The 18,677-nt window shown below is 46.6% G+C and overlaps 1 protein-coding gene across 11 annotated transcripts in view; it reads left to right on the forward strand.

Annotated features, from left to right (window-relative positions):
- Positions 1–18,677, forward strand: part of EPB41 (erythrocyte membrane protein band 4.1) — a 2,030,480-nt gene that overhangs the window by 704,226 nt on the left and 1,307,577 nt on the right. The gene's annotated exons all lie outside the window — the stretch shown is intronic.

Consider the following 18,677-nt stretch of genomic DNA (forward strand, 5'->3'; position numbering starts at 1 on the left):
CACAAAGGCCCTCTGGTTCATGTGCAGCACGAACAAGAAGCAGGGAGCTTCCTCGTCCCTGCACAGAAGCCCGAGTGCTAAGAGCACAATGCCCCAGACCATCTGAATGTGTGGAGAGCCCCCTAAGCACATTCAGAAATACAGTTCCCCAGCCTGCATCCCTGATGGGCCATGCAGGGCTGGGGAAGCAAAATGCCCTTGGCCTTGCTTGACTTATTGGACTTTCGTGTCGGGGAACCTGAACTTTCAAAGGAAACCATATTTCCCTTTCACAGCGAAGCCAGCCCAGAAGAAATGTAGCATGTAGCTAGGGAGCACTCGGTTTTCCCTGGGCTGGCTTGGCACACCCAGAATGATTGGGAGTATGATCTCCTATCACCCATTATGGACAAGGCACTTTTGGACTGAATTCCTATTTTCGGGATCCTGGGGCACCTAAACATTTTGCCCCCCCTCCCTTGCCCTGTCCCCCAACTGCACCCTCCTCACCCCCACCTCCAATCCATCTCTTTTTAGATCTGAGGCCTTTTTCAGTGGTTAGGACTTCTACTGAAGCCTCCCTGCCATGCCATTGTAACCCGTTTTTCTTAATTTAAGATATATGGTCCTGGGTCGCCCATAAGGCTTTCAGTCCAAGGGGTACCTCTCATGCATTTCATTTTCGTACTAAGACTATTCTATCACACTACATTGGTTTTAGGGAGTAGGCTGGTGGCAGCTTTACTTGCCCTTCACGTGGGGCGCAAGCCATTTGACCAAATTCGCAGCCCAATGTACCTTTTTGTAGCCATTGGATACCAATCGATTTCTTTTTAATCTTACTCAAAGCCATTTTGTATTTTCTTTAGGACAACCACTAGGTAGGTCTAAAATGACTGTTCCGTCCCTGGGCTCTTCCTCTCAACGTTGTGTGGTGATGGTCTGGGCTGAGTGACAGTTCTGCTGGCCAGCTGCAATGGCTGGCTAAATTACTCTTTTTATCTGTGGCCTGTTCTTATGATTGGTGGGATGGCTTTAGCCCCTGCTTGCTCTTTTGTTGCTGCCTTTTGGAAGAAGTGGGTCAGATGACCTGCTGAAGGAGGCTTCCCCACATTCCTGCCATTTGCACATTACATTTTGCAGACTCTCCTATGGCTATACTGGCCGGATGCAGTGGTGTAGACACATCCCCTTTGGGGGGTGGGGGATTCTGCTGCTAGAACGCTAAACTGGACTTCCTGCATCCTCCTCCTGACGCCGCTTTGGTGATGAGTTGAGCCTTCCGTGCTAAGACCATCTGTAGACTGTTTCACCACGGCTGCCTGCCAGGGTCTCCTGCCTTACTGCGAGTAGCTGCTGTTGCCTGGAAGGGCAGCCCATCTGCTTCTTGGGCCCTTCTCAGTTTCCCCTATCCATTATCCTTGTGCTGGCATCGTTTTCTGCTGGGGTGCCTCCCTCCTATGTCCACCAAGCTGCTGTAGTCTGTCCTCACCGGTTCCTTGGCCTTTGAGTATTCTTCACCAGTATTTTCACTGCTGCCTTCAGGGGCTCCGATGTGGGTAGGCAGTGTGTTCTTCCTTTTAGTTATCTGGGATGTCGTTGGCCCAGGTGCCTAGGTAGAATCCCAGTGCTTACCGGGTTGTTCCGCCTTGCTAGAGCCATTTTGCTCAAAACTATAGCTGCCTCTGGGTCCTCGGGTGGGCACTTGTTCTCAATACTCACCCTCCGGGGTCCCTTTGGTCCGGGGTGAACACTCTTTAGAAGCAGGCCTTTACATTTTCAATGGGATAACATTGGGGTTCTTCCTGCTTTGTTGCATCCATTCCTGGGGCTCCTGGTTCTTGTACTTACTTTTTGCTGTCTTGATTGGGGGTTCCTCTCGTCGTCCCTAGGTTCGTTTGCTGCTGAAGCTGCATCTATGGGGTAAAACAGACAGTGGTCGAAGTGTACCAAAAGAAGTAGTGGAACTATGTTCCCTGCTGGCCTGCCCCCGCTCTCCATAAACACCATTGCCATACCTCTGTGCAGTGCAAACCCCATACCTAGGTCACTGCTTTCCTCTGTTCTGGCCCCACCACTGTGTGTAAAGGCTGACAGAAACGGTGAAAGAAAATGCAAAATGTAGTTTAAACGACGCCTATTACCTTTTATTTATTGTCCACCATAGCATGCAGCTTTATGCACCCTGCCCTTTCATGCAGCTTTATGCACCCTCCCCTTTCTAATAACTGACCATTCGCTCCTCTTACGGCGCATGATAAAGATTAAAGCCACCCCCCCCCCACCTATCCATTAACTGCACGTACATCTGTGCCTGCTATATTTTCAAGTTAAGTTGCTTAAATTCATAATAAATGTCTAATTACTGCGGGAGCAGGGCAATGATGGGGCTTGGGAATGGGCTTTGCCCAAGCAGGTCACTGAAAAAATAACAGCATCCCAGCAGTTTTACATGGCTCCCCATGATATGAGGTTCGAGCCGATTGAACAGGTCCCATCCTCAGTAAGGTGAACGCAAAAAACAAATGCGTCACAGTGCACTGAATTGGAAGTTTCAATTTCTTTCTAAACTTTTATTTCAAAGCAAAACCATTCCAGAACAGTTTCTTTATAGGAACAGTAAAACATAATTAAAAAAGTAGATGAGCACCGCTCCCGCCCACTTTGACCACTGCTTCTATGTAACATTCAGCTCGCCTAACATTCTGCTAAACTGACTTTGGGAGTATCTACCTGCCCCGGAAACATGTGTTTTCTATTCATCTGGGGTTCAGGGAGTTCTAGGCCAAGAACTAGATTTTGAGCACTACCAGTGGATTTTTTAAAATGTATTTTTAAAGTCATGTGCTCGTCTTCATTAATTATGAATGTAGATGCACAATGTATCTAATTATATCAACACTAACTATTTTTCCCAGAAGTGAATTGCAATGGTAACTGTATCCAAAATGTAGCTGATGTTTGTAGGCCTGTGGCTGTTTGTTTTTCACTCAGTAGTGTGATCAGGGATTGGGAAATGTACCAAAATGTCGCCCTCAGAATTCCGACTGCCGAAATTCCGTTTTTTTTATTCGACTACCCTGTTAATCCCCCCCTTACACCACATATGTATCTGGGGGGTATGGGATATAATAGTATTGGGGGCTGCAGGGGGGTCTCCCTGCATATGTATGTGGTGTAAAGGGGGTTGGAAAAAAAAATTCTGCATTTTTGGCCGTCAGAATTCTGGGGGTCGTAGTCATCACATAGGTCCCACTGATTGTGATGTATGCATTTGTATTATTCAAATATGCCCTAGAGTGACAGTATTAATGTGGGGTTTTGGTGTTGACCGTTGTGTGGTAACATGTCTGGTCCCCTTTCTTCTCACCCCTTGTCTGTGTGTTATGTGCTTACCACCAGGTATGAGGTCTACACAATAAAGCTAGAGTGGGTTGTGTCTTTTTGACATTGTACTGTTGTTGTGCAGGTATTAGGAATTTTAACACTGTTTAGAATGCCTGGTTCTCTTGCCCCATCCCCCATCACTATGTTGTGTGCCCGTTTTTGAAAGTGCCTCCACATTAAAGTATTGAGATGAGGATGTTACTGCTTTTATAAATAAACTGTGTGTTTTAATGCGTATATGTGCGCACATACTTATTTGAATTGATAGAGTTCTATATGTATGGCATAATTATTTTTTTTATATTACTGTGTGGTATATGTTTCTATGGATAAATGTGTGGTCGCAGTTGTACCTCTGTGCCAGCCTACAACTCCTTCCTGAGAGTTAAGCCTTGTCACTCTATGTTTACCTACCTTTGCAAGGTTTAACTTTCTTTTTGTTTGGGTGCATTAGCCCCTCCCTATGATTATTGGTTGCACATCAATAAATATGAGGTTGTACAAAAACTGCCTTAACAATGACCATCATCCATCGCTCCAAAGCTTCCTTAACAAATGTGTGCTTTAGATAATCTTTCCGAGGCCAATGGAACTATCTTTTAGATTATAGTTCATGTATGTCTAATCCAAGGGGGACTTCACATGCTGAAAAGTGTAGTAAAGTGGGGCTTGGCTTCAGCTAACAAATTAATGCCTGAAAGCCCAACTCAAAAATGGTTGGGCCATTTGGAGCAGGGGATTGGATGGGAAGGGGTTGGCCCAGAGAGCATGTTTCAAGAAAATATTTTCTCTTTTAGTCAAACATTGAATCCCTTAGTCCGCATAGCTCAGTGCTTTACAGAGTAAGCCAGATAGCCTGAGCCTTATAGACCTTCACAGTGGTATTCACTGTCAGTTCTTCCACCAAACCTTGCAAAATTGGAAGGGCTCTACTGCGCCTACCAAAGGATAGATCGTGTTTCTCTTACATTTCTACCTACATTTTTCACAAAGTACAATTCAATAGTCAAAATACTTGACTTTTCCTGAAGCACGACGTGAATGTGGATAGGCATGGCAGGGTCTTATTAATAAAATATTGTGATAAGGAATTCGAGGAAAAAGAGCATCAGAGCGGCCTCATTTTTAAATGTGAATAATTCCCTTTTTCCGTGGAGCCTTGGGCTGGCAGCAAAGCAGCGCTGCTTTTTCACTTTATTTCTTTTGTATATGTAAGAACACACTGGCAGGCTTCCTCTGTGTGCCCCCTTGTTCCATCCTGCCCAATATGTGCTCGGCAAGATGGTACAGCCATCTTTTTGTCGCTGCAAAACGCAGTTTTGAGGCCATGGTGCGCAGCTTGGTGATGTGGGGAAGTACTACTGAGTGGGTAAATATATCCCACATTCTACAAAATGTTCATATTCTAGAATGCTAATCTCACCCTTCAATAGAAAAGCATTGTTAATACAGGTAGTGTTTTTTTTTTTTAAATCAAATGGAATGTTGTGTACTTGGTTTGATTGTCCAAACACTACCCTCTTTCTCCTACCTGAAATCATTATTGCGCTTGTGCCGCCCTGTGGAACACTCCCTGGTAAATCAAGAAGCTGAGGTAACCTATCCAGTAGACCAGTTGTACAGGTGTATAATTTGTGGCTCGGTTTATTATTCATGACAAGTATGTTTGATAGCAGACTCATTCTGTAATCTAGCATTACAGACTCAGTCTGTGGGCATATAAGCAAAAACAATAAATCTTTGCTAGCTTGATGTATCTTTGAGGTGCTGGGTCTACTGACACAGGGCCATGTCTCATTTTCATCAATCAACAAATGTACTATAGCAGGCGTTCAAATCGCATGTTAAAATTGACTAAAACAATCAAGTGGTCACTGACAATGTCCCTAGTAGAAAGATTACCAATAAGATCAAACCTTCAAATGCTTTGATGTTATGTAGGGTTGGTCTAATATACACATTTGCACTGCACAATGCCTGTCCCTACAAATTTGAGTTTTAGCAATAACAAATTATGTCCACAATCAATAATGGAATCAATAATGGAAACCCTTGCATGCAGATCAACCCTTTCCCACTCAAATGTTCTCTGCTACCTTTCATTGCAGGTAAAAAAGATACTGATGCTTAACAGCTGTAGTGTAATGATTTCACGCTATGAAACACATGTATGAGCGCGATATAAATAAAATATCATAGCAAAGTCCTCTTTTGCTGGATTCTTACCTCAGTAACTTGCATCCAGTTCTCACAGGTGTGCAACTCTTATTTGTGAGAGTCACCAAAGTTAGGGCCTTCTGCCACGGTGCCCTTTTATCTCCCTGGATTAGTACCATAACCCAGACGTTTTTTTTGTTTCCAGTTACTGGCAGTAGTACACCTTGATATAGTGACTGGACTGCACTAGTAGTAGCTGGTGTGACTATCCGGAAGCCTTTTCTTCCTGGAGGTTCCCAAAATGGAGCCCCTAGTGTTGTGAAATTCAGTATGTAAGCAGCTGTGCTTTAGTTTAGTATGATTGCGTGGAGACTGGGAATGAGTAGGGTGGGATTTCCTGGAAGTGATTGCAAGAGTTGGATTCTGGAATTCCTCTCGAATTTCCGTCCCTAGGATTTGCCTGTCACAGTTGGCCAGCACTGATTGGCTGTCTGTCAAATTTTGGTTGGTGCTATGCACTATGATCTGGCATTCTGCACAAAGAACTATATTGACTTCTGGGATTTGATCCTGAAGCCTCCAGAAAGATGACTGATACGGCGACCATAAAGGAAGCTCTGTTGCAGCACTTTATGATCAACAGTATATTAATTGGTTCAAGAGACGACTAAGTCCCTGCCTCCCGACCCACCAGCTATCAAGATTCCAAAGGCTTAGGAGCTTATGAATCAAGTGAAAGGTATCAGGAAAGCTTCAATCATCCCCCTTTCTCCTTTGTGATACACTAACTGTACCATGGGGAATGAAGTTGATCACCAGTGACATTAGGCACCCCCCAAAACCTGTACCCCAAAATGCCTGAGACCATTGACCAGCAGTGCCCACCATGCCAAAATGACCATGTATAGCACAGGAGGCACATGAACCTCCCAACAGTGCAATAAGGAAGGGGCGGGAACCAGTACAGACCCAGGCAGGACTAGTAAGCCCACAGAGACTGGGTGTGGAAAGGGAAAGATAGCACAGAACGTAGCACCACAGTCCGGAAGCACCATCATTCTTATAGAGCTGTATGGAATCTGCCAGTGTTTAAGCCCAGGCAGGTGGAGAGTATGTGCTCTGTATAGCGAGTCTGGGCAGGGGGATTGAATGGATTGGCAATCGGTATAGCGTGTGCATACAATGCTGATTCCCAGCTCATGTTCTGGGGTGGGCAGATTACCAGAGATTGGTATTCAGCAGGATGACGCAAATTGCAGATCGGTAAGGCAAACAGGGACTGGTGTTCAACTACCAAGAAATCCATGAACAAACAAGGCAGACTGGGGGTGAACCACCAGGAAATCCATGAAAAAGCAGCATACCACAAAGCACAAAACTGAAAACAGGTGAAACAAGGCAGGGTTGAAGCAGATTAATCCTCAAAAAATAGGACAACACACTCATTGGATTTTGTCTCCTTGCAGCATTTCTGAAAGAACTGAGACTCCTTTTACTTCTGTGTTTGCATTTGATGTTTAAAAAAGCAGCACTGCTTTGCTCCAACCAGTGTGTACTGTTCTTTGATTTCTGGCGATTACATCAAAAGGATGAGGATTGTTTAGTGAGTTGCCAGTGGGCTCACCAGTGCTGAAATACAGGCAGCCTTTTAGCTGTTGTCAGGTTGTGACTGTGACGCACTGCTACTCTCCTGACCAGAAGGAGCATTGTCCAGTGCTCCTTTCCCTTGATGCAGTGTGCACAGCTGGATTTGTTCTTCAGGTTATATGTTTTTGATTGGCACTGGTGTTCCTTATGTGCCACAGCTGTCCCTTCGCGGCTTTTTCCTATTTGGTGGGCATGGAGGATTTTGAAGTACTTCGTCATCTTTTAGGATGTTGGGGCCTTCTTCGTGGAGGATTTTGTGGATTGATTGATTGATAGATTGATATTTCATTTCTATTGCGCTCGTACACAAGTGTTTCAGAGCGCGACAAGGCAAGGGAGGGGAACATGGGAGAACAAAACAACGATCTTACTGGGCCCATCTCAGTCCTGTGTTTAAAGCAAGGAGTGGGCGTTTATCAGAATGAAGGGCATCTTATTCTCTGCCTCTGGATCCGATTTGGTTTGGTCTGCAACTCTGTGTTTCTCATTTTCTGAGTTTTTCTTGTCCTCTGTGTTTGCCGAGATGGATTGTCAGCGCTTTTGGGTGGCATCTACGTTGGTGCCTCATTAAATAGGCCTAGTCAATTTCTTGTTGGGCCTCTTTGTTCATGAAATAGTTCTAGTGGGTTTGGGGTCGAGTCACTGTTCAATTCTCTCTTGGTCCTTTGGTAATGCCTGCCACCCTTTTGTGATAGATGGTTTTGGTCGAATGAGTCAGTAATTGCTTTGTGGCCCTTTTGTTATGTGTTGTAGGCAAACTCGGATTGTTCTGTGGAAAAGGCAGGTGTTCTAAGATTTTTGCTGGTGTGTGTGTTGGTTGCATTCCGGGGTGTGTGCGAGCCCTTTGTTGACTCCTTTTTGTTTTATTTTCCTGTATGACTTCGGCTGACCTCTGACTGAGCATGTTGGTAAGCTTAGTGGGATGTAGAGGGTTTTTTGTTTGGGATATGACATATTCCTTCAGTAGTGTCTTATGTGAAGTTGTGCATTGGTGGAGGTCCCTGGTTTGTTGAGAGTTTCTTATATTGAGTTCATGGCCATTCTAGTCCGACTCTTTCCTTTTAGGTGGCCACTTCTGATTGTCTGGCAAGCTAATCTGGTTGCGACATGTCTTTTTGCAGAGGATTTTCCAAGGGTTTGTTTTGTCTTGAGCCTATGCTGGCGCACTATAAAGTGTTTTGTTTCAGCTTTTTTCTAATCAACCTGGCGCAATTAAGGTCTAGTAGCAACATTTCTAGGAGCAAAGAGTTGTCTGTCTGCACCCTGAAAAAACAAGCATGCGAGCCATAGGATTTTGTCTTGTCAGCAGTGAGATTCTCTAGTAATTTAGCTCCACAAATATGTATTGATGCATCTTCTAACAGTAAATTAATAAAGGTACACACAAGAATTTAGTCTGCTTGCAGAGCAAAATTTACTGGTATCTGGTCTTTGGAAGTTTGTGAGAGAGGCTCTGGGGAGGTGTATTTATGGGGAAAAAGACATGCCCAACTTTCAAAGTCTGAAGGGGAAGATGCTTTTCGCTGTGACTGTACTTCGGAATGATGTTGCTAATTGTTGGAATGCAGAGCAGTTCTGCTTGTAAAGGGTTATTCTGGCCTGATTTGCTATTCTTCTCTGAACAAGCCAGCAAATGCATTCGTATTCTGGTCAGGTGCTTGACATGGAGGCCATTAAGAATGTATTTGTACTTTGAGCCTCACTACGAGTTGGGCAATAATGCAGTAAATGTGATGGTAACTGAATTACCACCACTTTTACCACACCACCAAATCGGGGGCTGGCTCTAATTCCGCCGGTGGAATGAGGGCCAGCAGAATTACTGCCACCATCACGCAGAATTTGTGTTGGTGTTAATTCTGCCGGCGGAATTACCGCCAAGATGCAACATAGTATTTCCGTTGCATCACAAGTTGAAATACCATCGAAATACTGCCCAAAATGGGCAGTTATTCCTCGGAAAACACACCTCCACTTAAGAGGTGGAGGTAAGTGCCTACAGGTGATGGAAATTACGTCATAGGTTCACACAATCCACTCAGAAAGAGTACATAAGGTCCACAACTTACATAAACACACTTTACAGCACCATGCTGCCACTAGCACTCGCAAACTGGGACATGCAGCACCTGCTCCACATTGAGCTGCAGAGGCTGGGCACATGGTGTAAAGAGGAGAGGGAGATGCCAGTCAAGACATGTGCCCATTTCCTGGGTCAGGCCTTCACCCTGGGCATTGACTGATGAACGATGAGAGGATAGCAGAGGTACTGACCACAATCCACGACAACATCCAGAGAAGGAACACTGTAAGGACTGCCCTACCTCTGCTGCTAAATGCTGGAGACATTCCTCTGCCGTGCATCCCACCACATCTCCCTGCCCACTACCCTGGCACGGATAAATGCCTCAAAGGCTAATTTCTACACAGAATGCCCACATAGAAAATATGATTGCTCTGCTGGACTGCACCCATGTGATGCTCGCTGGTTGCACTCTAGGCATCCAAAGAGGCATACTGAAACAGGAAGCAATTCCACTTCATGCCTGCGCAGGTTACGTGTGACGCTGACCTATACAAAAACAGCGGCAATAATTTACTACTGCGCCTGCTTTGCTGTATCCACCCACAGCGCCATAGTCCGGTGTAATAGCACCCTGTCTGTGCACATGGAAAGCCAGAGAGGACAACGGACATGGTTGCTATGTGAGTAAAAGTGCCATCACACAATAAAATTTTGCAGCACAAGTACAATGCAATGTGAAGTAGGGGGGAGGGCATGAATACTTCTACTGATAAATGCAGGCCCTGATAAGGCCCCCGTACCTGCCCTCTCATGCCACACATGACACCCACCAACCCAGAGGACAAGGGCCAGCAGGACTATGCATTAGTATGACAGCAATGCATAATGCCCCAACAGGTAACTCCTGCACAAACAGATGACCACTGGAACCACAATGCATAGGGCACACAACTACACAGCCAATGCAACACTTCAACACTGCGCAATGACAATGCAACACTGCCAGACACTGATGGTATGTACACTGCAAACCGTGTGTGTGAATCCATGGTGGCAGGAATCCACAAACGTGCACAAGAAAAACAAATACCCCAACAAGGCACTTCTTGACAGCACAGCGCTCCACAGGCCGAACACAAACAACATGCATATTCGAACTCCTATCACAGGCCATGTCCGGCACAATTTGTTTGTGAGCTATGTGCACTGTGTATCTCTAAGTGACAATGCACATATACCGCAGCAGTATATTCCACACAACATTGGATTACTGGGAATAAAAACCATGAAGTACAAATGCAATATACCTGCAACAAGAGAGTCCATCAACAAGACACGTAACATGCTACGCATCCTCAATGCACTCTATCTGATATCTGTGTCCTATGCTCTTGCAGGTGACTCTGGTTAACCCTAGCTGCCATGGCTGACACCTGTACGCAATCCACGTCTGCCACGAGATTGTCTCGGGACGATAGCCCAGGGGCAACATGCTTGCCTTGGAAGCAAAACGACACGGAGCAACACAGGTTCGATCCCCGGGTCCGCGCTTAGAAACCTGGATATTAAGCACGTTATAAATGACCTATCTTATCATACCCGGGGCCTTCCTGCAGGGCTGACCGAGTTGGGGAGGAACAGCAGCCGCTGTGGTACCATCCTTGGCTCCAAGATCAAAGCAGTGCCAGAGAGTTCAACACAGCTGGTGAGCTGGGGAGACCGATGCAAAACCGGTCTCTGTTGAAGTCAAGGTTGCTTGTATAAAGAGCGCTAGAGCGAAGTCTTCAATTTGTGATATAAAGAGGAAAACTTAAGTGAGATTACATGGTCCGAGCACGAACGAGGGAGACCAATTGTGAACATTGTGCTAAAGGGTCCAAACCTAAATGAGGGAGATCCATGGTCCGAGCCCGATCGAGGGAGACCAATTGTGAACTTTGTGTTAAAAGGGGTCAGAGCCTGAAGGAGCAAGACTCACGAGGAACACTGGAAGCGAGAACATGTGAAAGTGAAAATCCTGATAAGAAAGGAACCTTGGTGCTTGTTTGCACGGCAGGCCCCCTGCAGTAAGAGACTGTTATTGGGAAAGAGGTTTTGGCAGAAGACCCTGAAACCTATGCTTTGAACTGCATCCCTGTGGCGGAGAAGCAAGAGTGTGTGCGAAGCTGGCCTTCCCCCTTGCTGAAAACATTGGGAAGGGAAGCCAACTTCTCAATTATCCTGACTTATTTCTTGGACACTTTTCTGTTTGCATACAATATTGTCCCACAACGTTTGTGTTTAGAAGTAAGGATTGGCAATAGGTTTATTAGTGTAGGCCCTTTTATTTTGGCAGACTCCACTAGGACTGCGTTATTTGGTGGTCGTAGCTTGCTCCCATCCTTCGATTTAGGCTTAGATAGGCATTCAACCACTCCATTGAAGTTCAATAAACACCCTTGAACTCTGAGCAAGGTGGAACACGAGAAGGAGAAGAACTTCCGGGGCGAAGGCAAACCTACTTGAGCAGAGCGACCAACAGAGGGACGAGAGCATAGGGTAGAGAAACCCAGGAGATGCCTGCACAGGAGGTTGTTGCCTCTGAAGAGCTGCGAAAGATATGCAGATAAGGCCAAATCCCAGAGAAGATGACTGCATTGTGTTTCAAGGGCGCTAGCGACCCTTGCAGATGAACGACAGAGTTGGGGAGGTGGCCAAAGCCTGTGGTATTAACCCTGACTTGTGAATTAAAACAGAAAAGACTAGAAAAGAATGCACACAGCCTGTGAGTGAGCGAGCGACATGAAAAGCCGGTGTGTTAAGGAAAGATTGAAGTTGCAACAGTATATCTCACAATTGTAGGCTGCACGCTTGTGGATGAGACGCAAAGGAAGGCAGACCTGTGGTGAACTTTAAAATAATGATAACCGTGAAGCCTGTGATACAGAGTAGCATACAGAGTAGCACAGTGGTTCGGTAAAAGGAAGTAGCTCACTTGAAAGTTTCTGCGAAAGATGAAATGTTTTCTTATAAATCGACAAAGTGACCCCGAAAAAGGGGAATTGAAAGGGTCAATATTGAACTTTTGTGCTTGTGATACTGAACTACCCAGACCAAGAGACACTGGGGCAAATAACATAAGATTCTGAGCTGAAGGAAAAGTCGAAGTGGTCCTGTGGAGGTCTATAGTAAAAACCTTGCACATTCAAAAGTCTTCGACATCAGGAAAAGGTCTGAGCCCGACCGAGGGAGACCTGCGTGAACTTTTGAACTGTGAAAAAAACTTTTGAAAGCTGGAATAAGTGACGTTAACGTGGAAGACCAAGCGGGCCTCGATCCACGTTTGAACTGCCTTTATTTTGAGAGTGTGTCGTGCTGTCCAACGTGGGAAGGAGAACTGCTTCAGGCACATTGATTCTTTGTTATGAACCCAGGCAACGGGTCCTTTAAGATGAGGTAGCAGTATCTGAGATGGATGGGGATGCAGATCTTACTCAAACATCAATAATCAGACTGACTCAAGAAGTTGGCCAACAGGGAGTACAACAGACATCAACGGACGCCGCACAGACTTATCTCGACATAAATCATAAAAGGATACGTGGCAAACTACAAAAACCTACAGGTTTTTTTGTTTATTGGGAAACAGGGAACATCTACATTTCTGATGCTTGTTAATCTGCTTAGAATCACATGCTGTGCATATGGTCCGACATGCAGTGTTAACCGTATTGCATCTTGTCTTTCGGGGACCGAAAGGGGACGTCGGCATAGGCGTGTCTGTAACACTATCGTGACGTGTAGTGTACCCAAAATCCCTCACGCGCCGAGGTCCCTCAGATTGTGTTTTTCCGTCCAGATAACTGGTCGCCCTATAGCATAGCTCTTACATAAGAGACATTGTCGGTTATTATTCTCCCTTTAAGTCACTTCGACGGCAGGAACAACTTCGACGAAGACTGCAGGGAATTTGTCTATGGATGGCGGTGGATATCGGCGCCTAAGATCCGGCGGCCTGGAGAGTGGGGGTCGTGGTGGCCATATATTCGTTATGTCTTTCCTCTTTCCCCCTCTTTGCCCTCTAGGTCTGGTCATCTTGGTTTACACCTTTCGCTATGGAAAGGACTTCATTTAGGTTCTGCCCTAAGTGTAGGGTCAGTTACCTGTGGAAAAACGAGCAGAGAACGTGTAATTCTTGTCTCCCCTTAGATCACGACGAGAAGCGGTGTGCGGCTTGTAAACTCCTTTGGCCTCCTAAGACCCTTAAGGAGCGCTGTGTAAAGCGATGGGCCGCGTACGGTATGTCACAGGCGGAACCCTCTTCCCCCACCCGCCGAAAGTGACAGGGGCACCGCCGATGACCAAACATCCGGGTGTTATAGACCTCGAGATGGATCCTTCTAGGTCCGCCACGCCCGTCCCCGACCCTTCAAGGCCTGACGCTAGTCTCGCTTCAGGGACAATACCCGGCGATAGGGGCGTACAAAGAACGCATCACACTAAACACACAGCCCCTCCGCCTATTTCGACGGGTACGTCGGAAAAGATGAAAGCGCCAGCAGGGCCATCAAATTTCGGCAGATTCCTCTGGTCGTTCAGATCTGCTGCCTTCCCTGCATCCGCAGCAGCGTTTTGCAACTGGGCATTCCGAAACAAACAAGGGCGCTACCCCTAAATCAGGTTTACACGTCGAAGCGCAGACTTTTGATGCCCCCTAAAGGCCCGGTAGGCCCAAAATCTACGACTAGGCCTCAAGGCGAGAAACCTACGGCTAGGCCCTCTTACCCCGCAGTAGGCGGTAAATCTACCGATCGACCTTAGGACCCACTAACTCATGCCGATTCGGTGGTGATTGAACACAGTATTGCAAGAATTACTTCGGCGGTTGGGCTGATACCTACTCTGTCGAAAAACATGGGGCAGGCCGCGGGCAAATCTATAGATACTCCATGGTGCCCCAATTCCCGCGAAACCTACAAGGACAGTCAGGAGCCTCTTTCCAACACCCTGATTGACAAATTTTGATGCCAAGGTGCAGAAGATGACGCTTTTCCACCCGTAGGCCCTTCTGGTTCCTCTAAGTGGACAAGTGAGAAATTTGAAGGGGTGTATGGATCGTCTTGAAAAAATTATCCATTTTTCTGAACATCCTTCCCCTAAAAGATCTCGTGGAGAACCTAATCTTAAAAGGCTTCACGTTTCCGAGAAGATCAGCACTCGGTCCCTGTCCATCATGAAGACATCGTCCAGATGGACACTTATCAGGACATTTACAGTGAAGAAGACCCTTCCTTCCTGCAGGACTACAATGAGGACCAGGCGGATGCCACAGACAATTGGGAAGAAACCCAGCAAGCGGAGACGGACCCATGGACGCTCCCCCGACAAGATCAGGACACTGATGTTCTGTGCCTGGATTCTTCTACGTCCACCCTGGCTCGCCAGGCCTCGCCTGTAGACGACCAAATGGCCTTTAATGCCATTTTAAGGAAGGCAGCAGATACTTCCAAATCACTTCTCAAGAAGTGGTACCCGAGCAGGACTTTGTGGAGGACATTTTCAAGAAGAAACCCCCCTCAAGCCAGGCCATTCCCCTCCTTAATTCCTTTAAAAGAAGATTGGCCCCCTCCCTGGTGTCGCCAGCTCAGACCCGGGCAGTGAACCCAAGAGTGGAAAAGCTATTTCGGCCAGCTCCATTCGGACCCTCAATAAATTAAAGGGCACGCCACCCCCGAATCCTTGGCAGTGACTACCACCCGGAAACGGACAGGAGTACCCCTTGCTAAGGGTGAGGCGCCTGTGGATAAAGATTCCGAGAGGTTGTGTGCCTTAGGTAAGTGGGTTACCTCGGCTGCTGCATATACCACACGCATAGCGAATAACACTACGCTGCTGGCGAGTTATGCAGATGCGCAATGGAACCTAGTAGAGGAAGGTCTTCAGGAAGTCCCAGAACCCGTCAAGTCCAGGCTTCTCACTATCGTGGCCGAAGGCAGGCAGGTAAACCAGAATGTAATAAAGAACACTCTGGACACTGCTGAGAAAGCAGGCATGTCTTTGGACCAGGGCACTTTACTTAAGCGGCACGCTTGGCTTCGTAACTCCGGTTACAAGCCTGAGACACATGCCGCTCTCATCAACAAACCGATTGAAGAAACTAACCTCTTCGGAAAGGCGGTCGATGAGGCCCTGGAAACGGACAAGAAAGAGCATGAGATTCTTAAGTCCCTGCAAAAGATTACTCAAAACCCCCCCCCCCCCAAAGGGGAGGCTATTCTCGTCGGTCCTTTCGAGGGCAGTCCCATGCAAGTCAGAACAACTATAGCACAGGAAACTTTAATGCTGGACAAACATCAGGAAGCCCCGCATACTATCCACCAAGGAGTCAGCAACGTGGCAAAGGCAGAGGTAGATGCCCAATCCTAGAGGAGCCGCAGCCTCTGGTCAGAAATGACCATCAGATCCAGGTCCCCTCCCATGTCACCCTGGTCGGGGGGCGCTTAACATCTTTTCTCACGGCATGGGAGGGGATAACTTCAGACCAGTGGGTCATAAAGACGGGTACTGCGTGGAATTCGCCCAACCTCCACAGTTCAGATCACGGCGCCTCTCAACGGACCATCTGGAGATCCTGAATCAAGAGGTGGAAGCGTTGCTGGGAAAGGACGCCATAGAAGCCGTCCCTATTCTTCAGGTAAACTAGGGTATTTATTCAGTGTACTTCCTTGTACCCAAAAAGGACCTCACCATGCGCCCTGTTCTAGACCTGCGCCCAGCGAACAAGTTCATAAAACCTCAAAGGTTTGCATGGTAACGCTACAGGAGGTGATCCCACTGTTGGAAAAAGGGGGACTACATGGCAACATTGGACATGAAAGATGCATACTTTCATATTTCAATGTTGCCAGCGCACAGGAAATAGCTAAGGTTCATGATAGAGGACAGGCATTACCAATTCAAAGTGCTCCCCTTCGGCATCACCTCAGCGCCAAGGGTGTTTACAAAGGTCCTGGCAGTAGCAGCAGCACACCTGCGCAGACTATCCGTCCCGGTTTACCCTTATCTCGACGACTGGCTCATAACAAGGGACTCTTACGACACATGTTTTTTGAACACCCAAAAGACCGTAGACCTTCTGTTCAATCTGAATTTCTCTATCAAAAAGAAAAAATCCAGTCTAGTCCCCAGTCAAATAAAATATTTCTGGAGAGAGAGTTCAGAACATGCTTTTTCAGATCCCTCAATATGTAGCCAGTCGGGAGGTGACGGTGCGCAAAGCCATGCGTTTGCTAGGAATGATGGCATCATGCATACACTTGGTTCCTCACGCGCAGCTGCGCATGCGTCCCATGCAAGAGTGGCTTTACAGCCAGTGGTGTCAGGCTAGCGGACAATGGGAAGATCTGGTAGTTGTCTCGCCAGCCCTCGTTCTCTCTCTGCAGTGGTGGTCAAGGGAAAACCTTCACCACCCCTGCAGTGGAAGCCACTCTCAGGACAGATGCATCCCTCACAGGGTGGGGGGCTCACCTGCTCACCTGGAGTGTGGTCCCCACAAGTAGCATCCAACCATATACATTTAATGGAGCTATTAGCGGTGGTGAAGGCATTAAAGGCCTTTCAGTTGAAACTACAAGGGAAGACAGTGCTGATTCTAACAGACAGCCCTACAGCCATTTGCGGTACCGTACTTCGCGCCTTCCCCATTCCCATAGAGCCCTATGGGGCGAAAATGGTAATGGGAAAGGGCCATGGTTCAATGGGGAATTACCGGCCCACCAACCTTGGAATGGGGTGGCAATTCCCCATTGAACCATGGCGAACCCGTTACAACACCAGCACCAACCATGGTGCTAATAGCGCCATGGTTTAGCGCCGGTGTTGTAATGAGGGCCAAAGTCTATTCTCATCTGATCATGTGACTGGAGACCACCTTTTTGAGCTCTTAGTTGTATTTCAATACCATTAAATGAAGAAACCTTGGCACCCTCAATGGTTTTTATTACACCTCAAACAGGAGCAGAGCTCCCTTCTCACGTTTTGTATCCTCTTGAGTACATGGCAAGGTTTTTGGCGGCCCGTCTCTTGACGCTGGGCCAGGCAAGCCTTTCTCGAATCTTCCTTCACTGTCAGCTATTGGTCTGCTGCGCTACACTTCCAATTCTTCCATTCAAGTTTGTTAAAGTGCGTTTGTGGAACATCCAGATTCCATATATTCCTATGTATATACATTGGCGCATTGCCGCAATCTATTCACTACGTACCCAGCCTCATGATTACTTCGTCAACTTGCGTTGCTGCATCTGTACAGTTGTAAACTGGTTTTGCATTTTCTTCAGTGCCCTTCTGCACATGCAATCTTCATTTCAGGGGCGAAATGTTACATTCTTCGTTACTCCGCCATCAGGTTTCTATATATTCTATATCATTACTTCATTTATTAACGCTTATGTATGCGTCACCTCAACTTCATGTGACGTCACCAGTTCTTTCTTCATTCATTTTCACACTTCTTCCAGAACTTCCTTCAGAAGGTCATCATTTCTTTGTGGATACATATAGGGCTTTCTCAATGGATACCTTGTTTCGAAGACTTTTGCGATATAGGCACCATCATTGGCTTTGCAAATGTCGCAATTTCCGTTTGCCAAATATAGACAGAATAGGGGCAGAACTTCCGGTAGAGGTACTTGGCTCCTCCTTTTCTTTTGCACATATATTCCCCTTTACACACTTTTTGTATAAGAGATAGGGCAGGCATTAGGTTTTGCTAGTATAGGCCATCGTTGATTTAACAGAGACTGACTAGTACTGTTTCTTTATTATTTGATGGTAGAGACTACTCCCATCATAGCTATAGGGCAAAGTAGTTTTTCTAAAGCCCGAAAATTGAATATAGGTTTTGAAATTGCATCTCTTGTGTCAGTGTCATACTTGTGATACCATGCCTCCCTAACACCGTACAGATGCCAGCCTTCCTTTGGCCAGAGGTCCTCCGCTTTCTGCTTCCATACAGCTCATCCAGATGAGCGACAACTTAATCCACCAGCACCTGGAGTTCTCCCTCACTAATGTGTGCTTTTGCAGCCTTATGTTGGGCACCTTGCCTTTCCGCTTTCCTTGGGACATGTTACTCACAACTGTTTGGATGGCCCCAGGAAATGGGAGATTCAGGGCGGTTTTGATATTTTAAGATGGCCACCAGCTTGCTTCCTGTTCTGGTTGATGCTATTTCTGCCAGCGATAATTCACCGGCTGTATTTCCGCTGGTGGAAATTGAGCAGAGTTGGGCGGCGATAACAGTAATTCTGCCGATGCCGGAAGGAATTACTATCCAACTCATTTATGACTGTAAATTAAATTACACTTGATGTAATTACCATGACAGCCAATGGTGTGCTCGTGCTCCTAACTTCTTTTAATGCAGCTGTAATTCTGCCGGACACCGCGACAGTCACAGTAATTCTACTCAGCGCAATTACCGCTGTATTACTGCCCACCTTGT

This window comes from Ambystoma mexicanum, chromosome 11 (assembly GCF_040938575.1).
Source record: "Ambystoma mexicanum isolate Mex_15411 chromosome 11, UKY_AmexF1_1, whole genome shotgun sequence".
In the NCBI taxonomy this organism is placed as follows: domain Eukaryota; kingdom Metazoa; phylum Chordata; class Amphibia; order Caudata; family Ambystomatidae; genus Ambystoma; species Ambystoma mexicanum.